The sequence below is a fragment of the Danio rerio genome, chromosome 21, assembly GCF_052040795.2.
Source record: "Danio rerio strain M-AB ecotype USA chromosome 21, GRCz13ab, whole genome shotgun sequence".
NCBI classification, from domain to species: Eukaryota; Metazoa; Chordata; class Actinopteri; order Cypriniformes; family Danionidae; genus Danio; species Danio rerio.
The window spans coordinates 2332501-2345000 of record NC_141041.1 but is presented as its reverse complement, the minus strand read 5'-3'; the positions used below and the strand labels follow the sequence as shown (position 1 = coordinate 2345000).

The following is a 12500-nucleotide window of genomic DNA, read 5'->3' as shown; positions in this document are numbered from 1 at the left end:
ATTGCTTCTTATTGAAATTTATTTTACATGTAATTTGCTAATGCCAGCAATGATCTCCCCTCAACAACCACACACACACACACACAAGCTTCATATTAAACCCTCTGGAAGTCTCAAATCTGCATGCTGAAGTGTGGTTAGTGTTGTTATTTCCCCCTTGTGATGCTCTGTAATGGCGTGTGTGTTTGCGTTTAGAGGGTTTTGTTCTGTCAAGACTTCCTTTTTCTCCTGAGTTTTTTTTTTTTTTTGTAAACTGTCTCTATTATATTTGTAAAATATTTAAAAATAGTAAAGTGTTATCACCATTTAAAATTTTGTTATTTATTTTTCAGTTTAGTTTTGGTCAGATTGTGTCTCAAATCTGCATGCAGAAGTGTCATCAGTGTTGTTACTTCCCTATTGTGCTGCTCTGGTAATGGATTCTCTATGTTCAGGGGTTTCGTTCTGTCATGAGCTTCTCTCCCTCATCTGAGTTTTAAGTTCGTCTCATTTTATGAATATTTCACAAACCTGGTTGTGTGTGAGAGACGCCTCCTTCCAGCGCAGTATGGCATGTGGCGTCGCCGGGTCGATCGATCTAGTGTGTGTGTGTGTGTGTGTGTGTGTGTGTGTGAGAGAGCGAGAGGGATGAAGTATCTGGTTCCTGTTCAGAGGCTCTCGCAGTGCAGATGCGGTAAACTGCAGATGCTGGAGGAACTTCAGACCAAAATACTGGAATCTAAACATGAACACACACACACACACACATTGTCATGAAACCTAGTCATCACATAATCATTATTGTCTAAAAAAAAAAATTACAAAAGTTAAGGGCGGAATAGTGGCTCAGTGGTTAGTATTTCAGAGCAAGAAGGTTGATGATTCGAGTCCCGGCTGGGTCAGTTGTCATTTCTGTGTGGAGTTTGCATGTTCTCCACGTGTTGGCGTGGGTTTCCTCTCGGGTGCTCCGGTTTCCCCATAGTTCAAACACTTGCGCTATAGGGGAATTGATGAACTAAACTGGTGTGTCTGTGTGTGTATGAATGAGTTTGTATGGGTATTTTCCTGTACTGGGTTGCAGCCAAAAGGGCATCTGCTGTAAAACATATGTTGGAATAGTTGGTGGTTCATTCTGCTGTGGCAACCTCTGTTAAATAAGGGACTAAGCTGAAGGAAAAAGAATGAATGAATGAATGAATGGATGGATTGTCAAATGGTGGTGTTGGTGAAATCAATTTATTATTGTTACTGAGCCTTTACAAAAATCTAAAAAAGTCTGCATTTATTTTATTTTATGAAATGACGAAATAATATTACAATTTAAAATAATTGTTGAGTTTTTAGTCCATTGTTGTGTTTTTTATTAAAATAGTCACATTTTTTTACAATTTTAAAAAATGGAGTTTTTAGTCATTTGTTGAGTGATTTATAATAATAGTAAAATATTATGGCAATTTAAAATAATTGTTGAATTTTTTATTATTTATAAAAATAGTGAAATAATAATACAATTTAAAGTAACTGCAATCAATTGGAATGTTTACAATTATTTTTACATAATCTAAATCTAGTCTGTCATTTATTTTTAATTCTTATAAAATAGCTAAATATTACTGAAATTCAAAATTAAATATTTTCTATTGAATTAATTTATTCCACCTAAATTTTTTTATAAAACTCCAACACCAAAATATAAAGAAATTTTTGCATTTATTTAAATAAAATATTTATTTATAAACTAATTTCATAACTAATGCATGATTCACCAATCAGCGAATTCCGAACTCACTCTAAATAACCAGCGTTTCTTACTTTAGTTATCTTTGCCTTGAAGAATCCCCCCCTTCCGCCCCTACTCCTTCACCTTTTCCTTTATAGGGCAGCACGGCAAGAATGTCACAGGTTCAAATCCTTACCAGGCCAGTTGTTGTTTCTGTGTGGAGTTTGCATGTTCTCCCCATGCTCACGCTGGTTTCCCCCTGGTTCCTCCTACAGTCCAAACACATGTGTAATAAGTGAATTGATCAATCTAAAGTAGAACTACAGTCGAGCTCTTAACCAACTGTATATCTCTACATAGCAAATTGTAATCTGTCATCAGCTCTAAATAAGACGGCAGTTCTCGAGATCTACTTGAGCTCAAACTCCCCTCTCACCCTGCAAACGGTGGGAGCCCTGAGCGTGAGGATCTTCTGAGCTCTGCTCTCTCCCAGGACAGCATGCCAAACACACTTTATCATCAATCATCAGCAAAGTGTGAACTCTTGAAAATAATGTAAAACAACTGTTTAAATGTAGTTTCATTCATGCTATTTTCGGCTTATATTAATCTGGGGTCCCCACAGCGGAATGAACCACCAACTTATCTAGCCCTTCCAGCTGCAACCCATCACTGGGAAGCATGTGTTTGGACAGTGGGGGAAACCGGAGCACCCGGAGCAAACCCACGCCAACATGGGGAGAACATGCAAACTCCACACAGAAATACCAACTGACCCAGTCGAGGCTTGAACCAGCGAGCTTATTGCTGTGAGGCGATTGTACTACCCACTGTGCCACCGTGACTCCTAAATGTAATTTATTCCTAATAATAGGTTTAAATAACATTAAATACATCAGCAAAAGTGTTTGTTTGTGTTTTCAGGAAACCATATGCAACTCTTATTTGGTCAGAATATACATCATGCCACTTTGATTTTATGCATTTTTTTCTATTATGATCAAGACGTGTAATAGTCCAGGCCAATATTTCTCTGATTTATAGATCAGTTTTGTAACATTGATTGTTCACATTAAACCTTTACAGTCTTTTGCTTTTAGTCGTTCTCCTCTTCAATTCAGACTATATAGTAGTGTGTGTAAGAGTGTGTGTGTGTGTGTGTGTGTGTGTGTGTGTGTGTGTGTGTGTTAGTGACTGGACTAGTTTTTGCTGAGGTTGCAAACTGCTGTTTAGTCATTTCTCCATGTCAGCGTAAGAAACGGAGCAAAAATAACCGACACTATAACACACGAACATTTGCCCAATCTGAGATCCCCATATTATTATTATTTCGTTAGTATTATTGTTGTTTTGCAGGTCTCCTACAATAAGTTTACAAGAACCTAAGATTTAAAAACACTTTCATTTAATAATATTATACATTGCAGCATTAGCTTTTTACACTTTACAATAAGGTTCATTAGTTAATGCATTTACTAACATGAACTAATCATGAACAACACATGTACAGCATTTATTAATCATAATTGAACATTTACTAATGCATTATTAACATCCAAGTCCATGCTTGTTAACATTAGTTAATGCATCATGAGTTAACATGAACTAACAATGAACTACTGTATTTCATTAACTACCGTTAACTAGCATGAGCAAATACAGTAGTAGATGTATTGTTCATTGTTTGTTCATGTTAGCAAATGCGTTAATTAACATTAACTAATGAACATTGTAAAGTGTGACCGCTTTTTATCACAAATTAAATGAAATAAAATGCTTGTATATGGGTGTTTTCCAGTGTTGGGTTGCAGCTGGAAAGGCATCCGCTGCGTAAAACCTATGCTGAGTGCAATTTTTAGATATTTAGACAAGAAGCAATAAAAAAACATAAGAAAAGCTTATTTGACGGGAAAAATGTAAATGTAGCTCCTACTCAACTTACTTTTACACCCCAAAGAACTGAAAAAAAGTGTATATGGTTTTGTTTTCAGAAATTATGAATCAAAATTAAGTGAGCTTTTCCTTAAAACATGCTAAATAAAATCTGAAAGTGGGATAAGTAAAAAATAGTTTTTTAATTTTTAAGTTTTACACTTACCCCATTGGCATTATTTTGCCTAATTATTTGAATTATTTAGCTTGGTTAAATAAAAAAAAAAAACACCAAATTTTGACATTTCTAAAAACAAAACAATAAAAAATGCTTCTTGAATTTTTAATATTGGACTTTATACAAGAAAAACTAAGGAAGAAAAGCTTATTTGTAGTGTACAATGTTCTGTATACTGTGTACTTTGCACCCTAATTAACACTTGATCCCCCCTGAAAGACGTCAAAACAATATTTATGGGGGGGTCGGCCCTTTAATACTGAGACAGGGTTCATACACATATTTACTTCTGAAATTCCATGACTTTTCCATGATTTTTCCAAGACTTTCAAGTGAATTTTCATCACCTAATGTTTCATGCAATGTCTACATATGTGTGGTAAAAAACAATACGTTAAAATGTTTTACAGCATATCGCAAAGCACGCAACAATCTATTTAGATTCAGCTTATATTTACATCTATTTAAAATTGATTTAGACGGTGCTTATACCGCACTTAAAATGCGAGCGCATGCGATTGGCCAAGGACAGAAAAGTAGTAAAGATAACTAACCTATATTCAAGTATACAGATAACCGTTTTCCATGACTTTTCCAAAACTTTGTGGGTTTCAGGGAGTTCAGTCGTACGAAAATGTACGATTTTAAAAAGAAGGCGTGGCACCCAACCCCACCCCTAACCCCAACCGCCATTGGGTTACGAGCAAATCGGACTAAAATGTGCGAATTAGATCATACGGATTCATATGAATTAGCCACTAAATCAAAAAGTTACGAATTGCCGTGAGATTGCGTTGGTTTTTCTGACTTTCCTAAACTTTTCCAGACCTGGAAAATGCCATGACAAAATTCCATGACTTTTCCAGGTTTTCCATGACCGTATGAACCCTGCTGAGAAATACTTTTTAAATAATGTTAATAATTAAAATAATAAATAATAAAAATATACATTTGATTACCCCATAACGGCTCTGCATTGTGAATGCATAATCATGCCTATGTGAGAAAAAAAATCATTCAACAGTCTGAAACTGGCAGATCTAGAGCACCAATATCAGACGTGTTCACAAGACTGTTTGCTCATGAAGTAAGTGTTAGTATCTACATATATTCTGAGAGTCAAATTAGGAAGTGGTGTTTTTGAGGCCAGCAGGGGGCACTCAACCTGTGGTCTGTGTGGGTCCTAATGCCCCAGTATAGTGACGTGGACTCTATACTGCTCAGTGAGTGCCGTCTTTCGGATGAGATGCTAAACCGAGTTTGGGGGGGGGAGGTTGGGGGTTTGGCTGACCTCCCTGGTTAACAGCCCTTTAATACTGAGAAATAGTTTTTAAGTAATAAAGTTATTACTTAAAATAATAAACAATATACATTAATTGAAAAAAATCCTTTAACAGTCTGAAACTGGCAGATCTAGAACACCAATAGACATCAGAAGTGTTCACAAGAATAAAATAAGTGTTAGTATCTACATATAGCCTGAAATTAGATGCAGTTGGTATAGTTTGACCAACAGAAATAGCAAAGTATCACTAAATATCCCTCAAAACACTTTAAACTTAAATTTGTTGTAATAATAAACTAGATCTAGTTAAAAATAACTACATAAATGCCGGGACCATGCAGTACACAAACTAACCAAAAACACTGACTCCCCCTGATCCTCAATGTATAATTCACACACTGTGTACGACAAATTTAGTTTTGTACCTTAAAAATCTCTCACATTACTTACTTTCATACTCCAAAGAACTAAAAAAGAAAGAGGATCTCACTGGAAAAGAAAAGTATCTCGGTAGAAAGTAAGTTGTTAACTGATTAATATTCCTGGTGTGGTTTGAGTGTTAATTTAAAGCTCCGAGGAGCATCTCCCTTCACAAAAGACTATTCACATGTAAAAGAAGGGGATTTTCTCTTGAAATCAATTGCAAACATTTAAAAGGTTTTCTTCCGTGAGAGTTTTGTAGCTTTTATCAGTCGAATGGAGGGAGAGTTCAGGAACACGGTGTTTTAAGCGCCGTTTAACGGTTTGTCTCGTTAAAACTCACCGCGCGTCGCCTCAGTCTTCACATCTGTTCGTCATCTTAAGCTCGCTTTAAGCTCGTATTCGGGCGAAATTGAAATGTATGTTTAAAAGTACTAACAGGCGATTTATTTTTGACAGGTTCGCGTGAGAACAACGCGGGATTGGATTCACCTGAGCGCGCCCCCGGAGATGTTGCCCTGGCAACTCCCGCGGGACTCTCTGCTGACGGGCGCGCGGATTTCCACTGATTAGCGATGGGTGAGTGATTTTTGTTAAGACAATTGGTTCTTAGTCTTAACACATACTTATGTTAAAATACCGTTATAGACACTAGTTAAATCAGAAAAATCGCATATATATATATATATATATATATATATATATATATATATATATATATATATATATATATATATATATATATATATATATATACACACACACACAGTTGAAGTCAGAATTATTAGCGCCCCTGTTTATTTTTTTCACTAATTTCTGTTTAATGGAGGGAAGATTGTTTAAGCACATTTCTAAGCGTAATAGTTTTAAAAACTTATTTCTAATAACTGACTTATTTTATCTTTGACATGATGACAGTAAATACTATTTTACTTGATATTTTTCAAGACACTTCTATACAGCTTAAAGTGACATTTAAAGGCTTCACTGGGTTAATAAGGTGAACTAGGCAGGTTAGGGTAATTAGGCAATTCATTGTATAATGATGGTTTGTTCTGTAGATTATTGAAAAAATAAAATTAGCTGAAAGGGGCTAATAATTTTGTCCCGAAAATGGGTTTTGAAAAATTAATAACTGCTTTTAATCTAGCCGACATAAAACAAATAAGACTTTCTCCAGAAGAAAAAATATTATCAAACATACTGTGAACATTTCCTTGCTCTGTTAAACATCATTTGGGAAATATTTAAAAAATTAAATAAAATCAAAAGGGGGCTAATAATTCTGACTTCAACTATATATATATATATATATATATATATATATATATATATATATATATATATATATATATATATATATATATATATATATTCCATGCAACCTTTTCATGAAAAAAAATAAGTTTTCACTAAAATACAGAAACCGTTTCTACGATTTTTCTGTAGGCTTGTATTTTACAACACTTTAGAAATACTCAAAAAATGTCTCTGTCAATGTTTTCAAACAACTATATTTGATTTATTAAAGTGACGCAAGTGGCAATTTCACATCGGTCACATCCATAAGATGTCACATCCATAACAACACTTTTTTCTCATAAATGCAAAAATGCCAAATAAAATAAAGTCAATCATTTTTGTTTTATAGAGAGACATATTTTATCCTTTAGATTAGCATTGTTTCCTTTAGGTAGTGCTGTTTAATTCACATAATTTCTACAGACTGTGTACTGTTTTGTGTACTGCAAACTTGAATACTTTGGTCACATCCATAACGCATGTTTATTTTCCTCATTTAAAGCACAAAAGATGTTTTCACATTGATATTTTTCTGGTCTCTTATTTCTGTGGTCAGTTGTTCTGGAAAATATAAACAGATGTTTCAATACAGTGTTAACATATGCTTTCTATTTGAATTTATGTTTCGAGTTTTTACTGCAAATGTCACAACCGTAACGCTGGAATTGCACACACACACACACACACACACACACACACACACACACACACACACACACACACACACACACACACACACACACACACACACACACACACACACACACACACTGTCTGTTTCCTCTGCTGTCTTTGGTCCTCATTGACCTGGTGTAAGGTTGAGTCCATTTACTGTATGTCATATATTTGTTATTTGTATATATATATATATATATATATATATATATATATATATATATATATATATATATATATATATATATATATATATATATATGTGTGTGTGTGTGTGTGTGTGTGTGTGTGTCTATATATATATATATATATATATATATATATATATATATATATATATATATATATATATATATATATATATATATATATATATATATATATATATATACTTAAATATATTATATACAGTACTCAAGGCCTTCTTCCCAACTCTCCAAATGAATTCTTTTTAAGTATATTTTAATATTTTTCTTACATGTGTACTCAAGAACACATTTATTTTGGAAACTTACTGCTATTTAAGTACAATTCTAAGCATAACTGAGCACACCACATTTTGAAAATTAATGTTTTCATCCATTTCTCAGTGAATATGGGCAATGTATTTTGGTGTATTTAAACAAAACAGAATTATTAAATAGATATATTTATTAAAATAAAATTTTAGTCACCAAACATATTTAGAAATTGAAAGATAGTATATTTGAATTCAAGCAAAATATTACAAAAATAAATTACAAACTACAAAATTTCAACTAAAGTTTTACTTTTTTTTGCGCCTTTTGATTTTTCCTGTTTTTAAATGTGCATTTAATATTTTTCTATAACATATACATTTGGCTGTAATCGTTTTTGGAGTGTTATTGTAAGTTATTTTGTTAGATAAGCTGTGGATTTGGCTTCAGTAAAGGCTAATCGAATGTTTATGCACAAATATAAATATAAATATAAGCACTGTCTTTTGTATTTAATAAATTCTGTGTCTCCATCTGCGTTCTCTGTTTTATTTTGCAGGCCACTCCTGAAAATCACCCTTTTGGCAATTACCATACCAAAAAACATGGCTTGTTTTTCATATTCATTAAACATCTTGAAGTTATTAATATCCCAAGAACAGCTATAGAGTAAGTGGACATGTTTTAAGATTGATTTATTTTTTTGGAGGGTTTTAGAAAGACATTCAAATATATTTTCCAAAAATTCTTGCAATTTAGGACACAACCATATCAAGTGGGTTAGGGGTTATCTTTCTGCTGTTTTACACCTGTTATGAAGTGGAGATTCCTGAGGAAAAACCTTATGCAGTTCCTCTTTAGATAAATATAACCTATATGCAGGGTTTTAAATTAAATTAAATTATGACTTATATTAATTGAGCATGCCTGTATAATAATAATAATAATAATTCCTTACATTTATATAGCGCTTTTCTGGGCACTCAAAGCGCTTTACACAGTGGGGGGAATCTCCTCATCCACCACCAGTGTGCAGCATCCACCTGGATGACGCGACGGCAGTCATTGTGCGCCAGACCGCACACCACACACCAGCTGATTGGTGGAGAGGAGACAGTGATGCAGCCAATTGAATATGGGGATGGTTAGGAGGCCATGATGGACAGAGGCCAGTGGGTAGATTTGGCCAGGATGCCGAGGTTAAACCCCTACTCTTTTTCGAAGAACATCCTGGGATTTTTAACGACCACAGAGAGTCGGGACCTCGGTTTAGCGTCTCATCCGAAAGACGGCGCTCACTGAGCAGTATAGCGTCCCCGTCACTATACTGGGGCATTAGGACCCACACAGACCACAGGTTGGGCGCCCCCTGCTGGCTTCACTAACACCACTTCCGGCAGCAACCTAGCTTTCCCATGTGGTCTCTCATCCAGGTACTGACCGGGCGCAGCCCTGCTTAGCTTAAGTGGGCGACCATGTGAGAGTTGCAGAGAGCGAGCTGCTGGCTATACACTCAAAGCCTTCTTCCCAACTTTCTGAATCTATCTTTTCAAAATATATTTAAAAATACTGAAAAACACATTTATTTTGGAGACTTACTGTTATTTAAGTGTAATGTTAAGCATAACTGAGCACACCCCATTTTGAAAATGAATATTTCCCTCCATTTCTTAGTGAATATAGGCAATGTATTTTGGTGTATTTAAACAAAACAGATTTATTAAATATTTATATGTATTAAAATAATACTTTAGTCACCAAACATATTTAGAAATTGAAAGATAAGACATTTAAATTCAAGTAAAATATTACAAAAAAAAAAATTCCAACCTACACAATTTCAACTAAAGTTGATTTTTCCTCTTTTTAAATGTGTACTTAATATTTTTTTTATATAAATTTGCTGTACTCGTTTTTGGACCATTATCGTAAGTTATTTTGATAGATGAGCTCCAGATTTGGCTTCAGTACTGACTAATCTAATGTAAATGCACAAATACAATATTGTAGAGCTTCCTATAGAAAATATGAATTTAAAAGAGAGATTTGTAAGGGGTGTACGCAAATATGCTGAGCACTGGATGTTGTATTTGATCAAATCTGTGTCTTCATCTGTTTTATTTTGCAGGCCACTCCTGAAAACATTATCAAAGTCGAAGTGTCTCAAGCAAAGCCCTCTCGCCATGTGGAAAAGCAGGTTTAACACACTTGAGAGAGTGGATTCTTAAAATACCGAGTTGTTTGATAAATATTTGATGTCTAATTTATCAATGAGTTAGCATCACGGCCACAAGTGATATTGAATAAACACTCCGGCAGCCGTTTATCGATGAACCGCTTCAGAAATACATAAAAAAAAAACAAGAAGCAAAACACCAATTGACTTCAGCATCACATAAAAAAAGACGGAGAAAAGTATGAGAATATAATGAATCTTGTTTTATTTCTCTTCTAATGTGTGTGTGTGTGTGTGTGTGAGTGAATCCTCTGCTCCTGCATTATTTGAGTCCATTAAAGGTCTTCTACCCTACCAAGGATTTGATTTCTGTCCCATAACCAGCGACTGTGACTGGGCATGGAGTCGGCTCTTTAAGACCAGACCACCAGATCGATGACGCTAGCTTTACCAAGACTCTAACAGCCACCACAGCGTCTCCTCTAGGTTTGCACAGGGAACGATGCCCGACTCTGACCCCTATAAAGGGTCTTTAAGGGCCCTCGTGAAGAGAGGACGACACAGGCAAGCGAGGGTGAGGAAATTACTAGTTGCTTATGAGTGCACGTGATTATTATGGGCTTGTGAGTGTGCGAATGAATGGCCGATGGCTGTCAGTGCTGTGTGTGTGTGTAGCGGGGTGTGACTGGCTAGTAAATTGAGATGGTTAATCTCAGATGAGGAGAGTGTATTGGTCCTTCAGACAGACATGTGAGGGCCACTCCACACGGCTGCCCATTTAAGAGCCCGCTTGCAAGAAGCCGTCCGTGCGTGTCTTTGAAGAGCTCGACCTTATGTCTGCAATTCACCCTTTGTACACACGCAAACACACACAATCCTGAATTGTGTGTTTTTGTTGGGTTTGTGAAGCTGATTTTTTTCTAATAGGGAGAATAATATCTTTAATTAGGCCTCAGTGGTATTAGTTAAGTAGGTAAAGTTAACATTTAATTAAGTTATAGCGTATTACACTAAAATATATACAGTTGAGGTCAGAATTATTAGCCCTCCTGTATATTTTCCCCCAATTTCTTTTTAATGGTTAGCAGATCTCTTCAGCACATTTCTAATCATAATAGTTTTAATAACCCTTTTCTAATAACTGATTTATTTTCTCTGTGTCATGATGACAGTAAATAATATTAGACTAGATATTCTTCAAGACACTTCTATACAGCTTAAAGTGACATTTAACCCTTACCGTACGTTCCAGGGGCGGACTGGCCATCTAGCAAATGCCAAAAGGGCCGGACCAATTTTTAAATGTGGGCCGGTCAGTTTTTTTTTTTTTTTAATGTATTGTTTTTATGTGGAGGCAGCTTTTATCTCTTGCTAGATGTGATATTATGATGATGATGATAATAATAATAATATTAGTAATAATAATAAATGTTAAGCATTTGGACCAATATGCGACGGCCGCCTGATTTCAAGATGGGCCGACCCAATCCGAGGTTACCGTAATCAAACTAATTACTTTACGTTAACAATTTTTAACCTAATCAAAATCTGGCAAGAATGTCATATTATTTCACCGTCTGCACACCAAAATAAATAGTGAATGTGCGTGTCCGTGGGTGGGGCTATGCAGTGGCGTAGTGCAAAATGTGGAGCCCCCCCTGCAGGGATCGCTGACGGGGCCCCCTGATGAAGGGGGGGGGGGTATGTCATACGTCAATTTGCATATCACTGACGTCATCACGTTTTACCGTTCCTATTTAACAGCCTATGGTTAATAAAGGGGTATTTATAATTGCACTACACTTTATATAAGCATGTTTATTTAACTAAATGTATTGCTGTTTGAATACAGCATGTCATTATAGATGTGTAGTGAATGTGCAGTAATCTCTCTTATTTAATAAACTCAGACAAGTTCAGAAGCTGTCACTAAAATATCTGATTGTGAACAAGAAAAGAATAAACGGTCCAATTAAATTGTTAAAATAAAGTAGAAGTAGATCGGTTTGACTGTACAAGGGAAATACCTTCACACTGCCTGTGCTAAATCATTTGTCGTCGGTACGCAGAGGGGTGATCTGCTCTCGGGCTGCAGGTGGGAGAGGCTGCTGTACGAGGACTGACTGGGCCGCCTGTCAGTGCTGTGAGGCGGGGGAGGGGCCGGCGGCATCACACGCAGCTCGTTGAGAAGAGTAGGGACGGTACAGTATGGACAAATGGCAGTCTAAAAAAATCTCCAATAACACACAAAAAAAGTTGCTAGATTTGTCGCTAGGGGGGTCTGAAAAGTCGCTAAATCTAGTGACAAAGTCGCTAAGTTGGCAACATTGGCGGCAAGCAATCAGAATGAAGTAATCCACCGTTTGAGAGGTGTT

At 35.6% G+C, this 12500-nt stretch overlaps 2 long non-coding RNA genes across 3 annotated transcripts in view; one reads left to right on the top strand and one right to left on the bottom strand.

Moving 5' to 3' along the window:
* LOC147838686 (uncharacterized) overlaps window positions 1–12500 on the bottom strand; it is a 1589207-nt gene that overhangs the window by 1334201 nt on the left and 242506 nt on the right. The gene's annotated exons all lie outside the window — the stretch shown is intronic.
* Window positions 5476–12500, top strand: part of LOC141379945 (uncharacterized) — a 28939-nt gene continuing 21914 nt past the window's right edge. Inside the window, exons 1-5 of one of the 2 annotated variants that reach the window (XR_015519866.1) lie at window positions 5476–5611; window positions 5974–6093; window positions 8509–8618; window positions 8918–9382; window positions 10078–10699. This is a non-coding gene — a long non-coding RNA (uncharacterized LOC141379945). Of the gene's footprint in view, window positions 5612–5868; window positions 6094–8508; window positions 8725–8917; window positions 9383–10077; window positions 10700–12500 lie in introns of those variants that run through there. The other variant, XR_015519865.1, reaches the window with a different exon arrangement.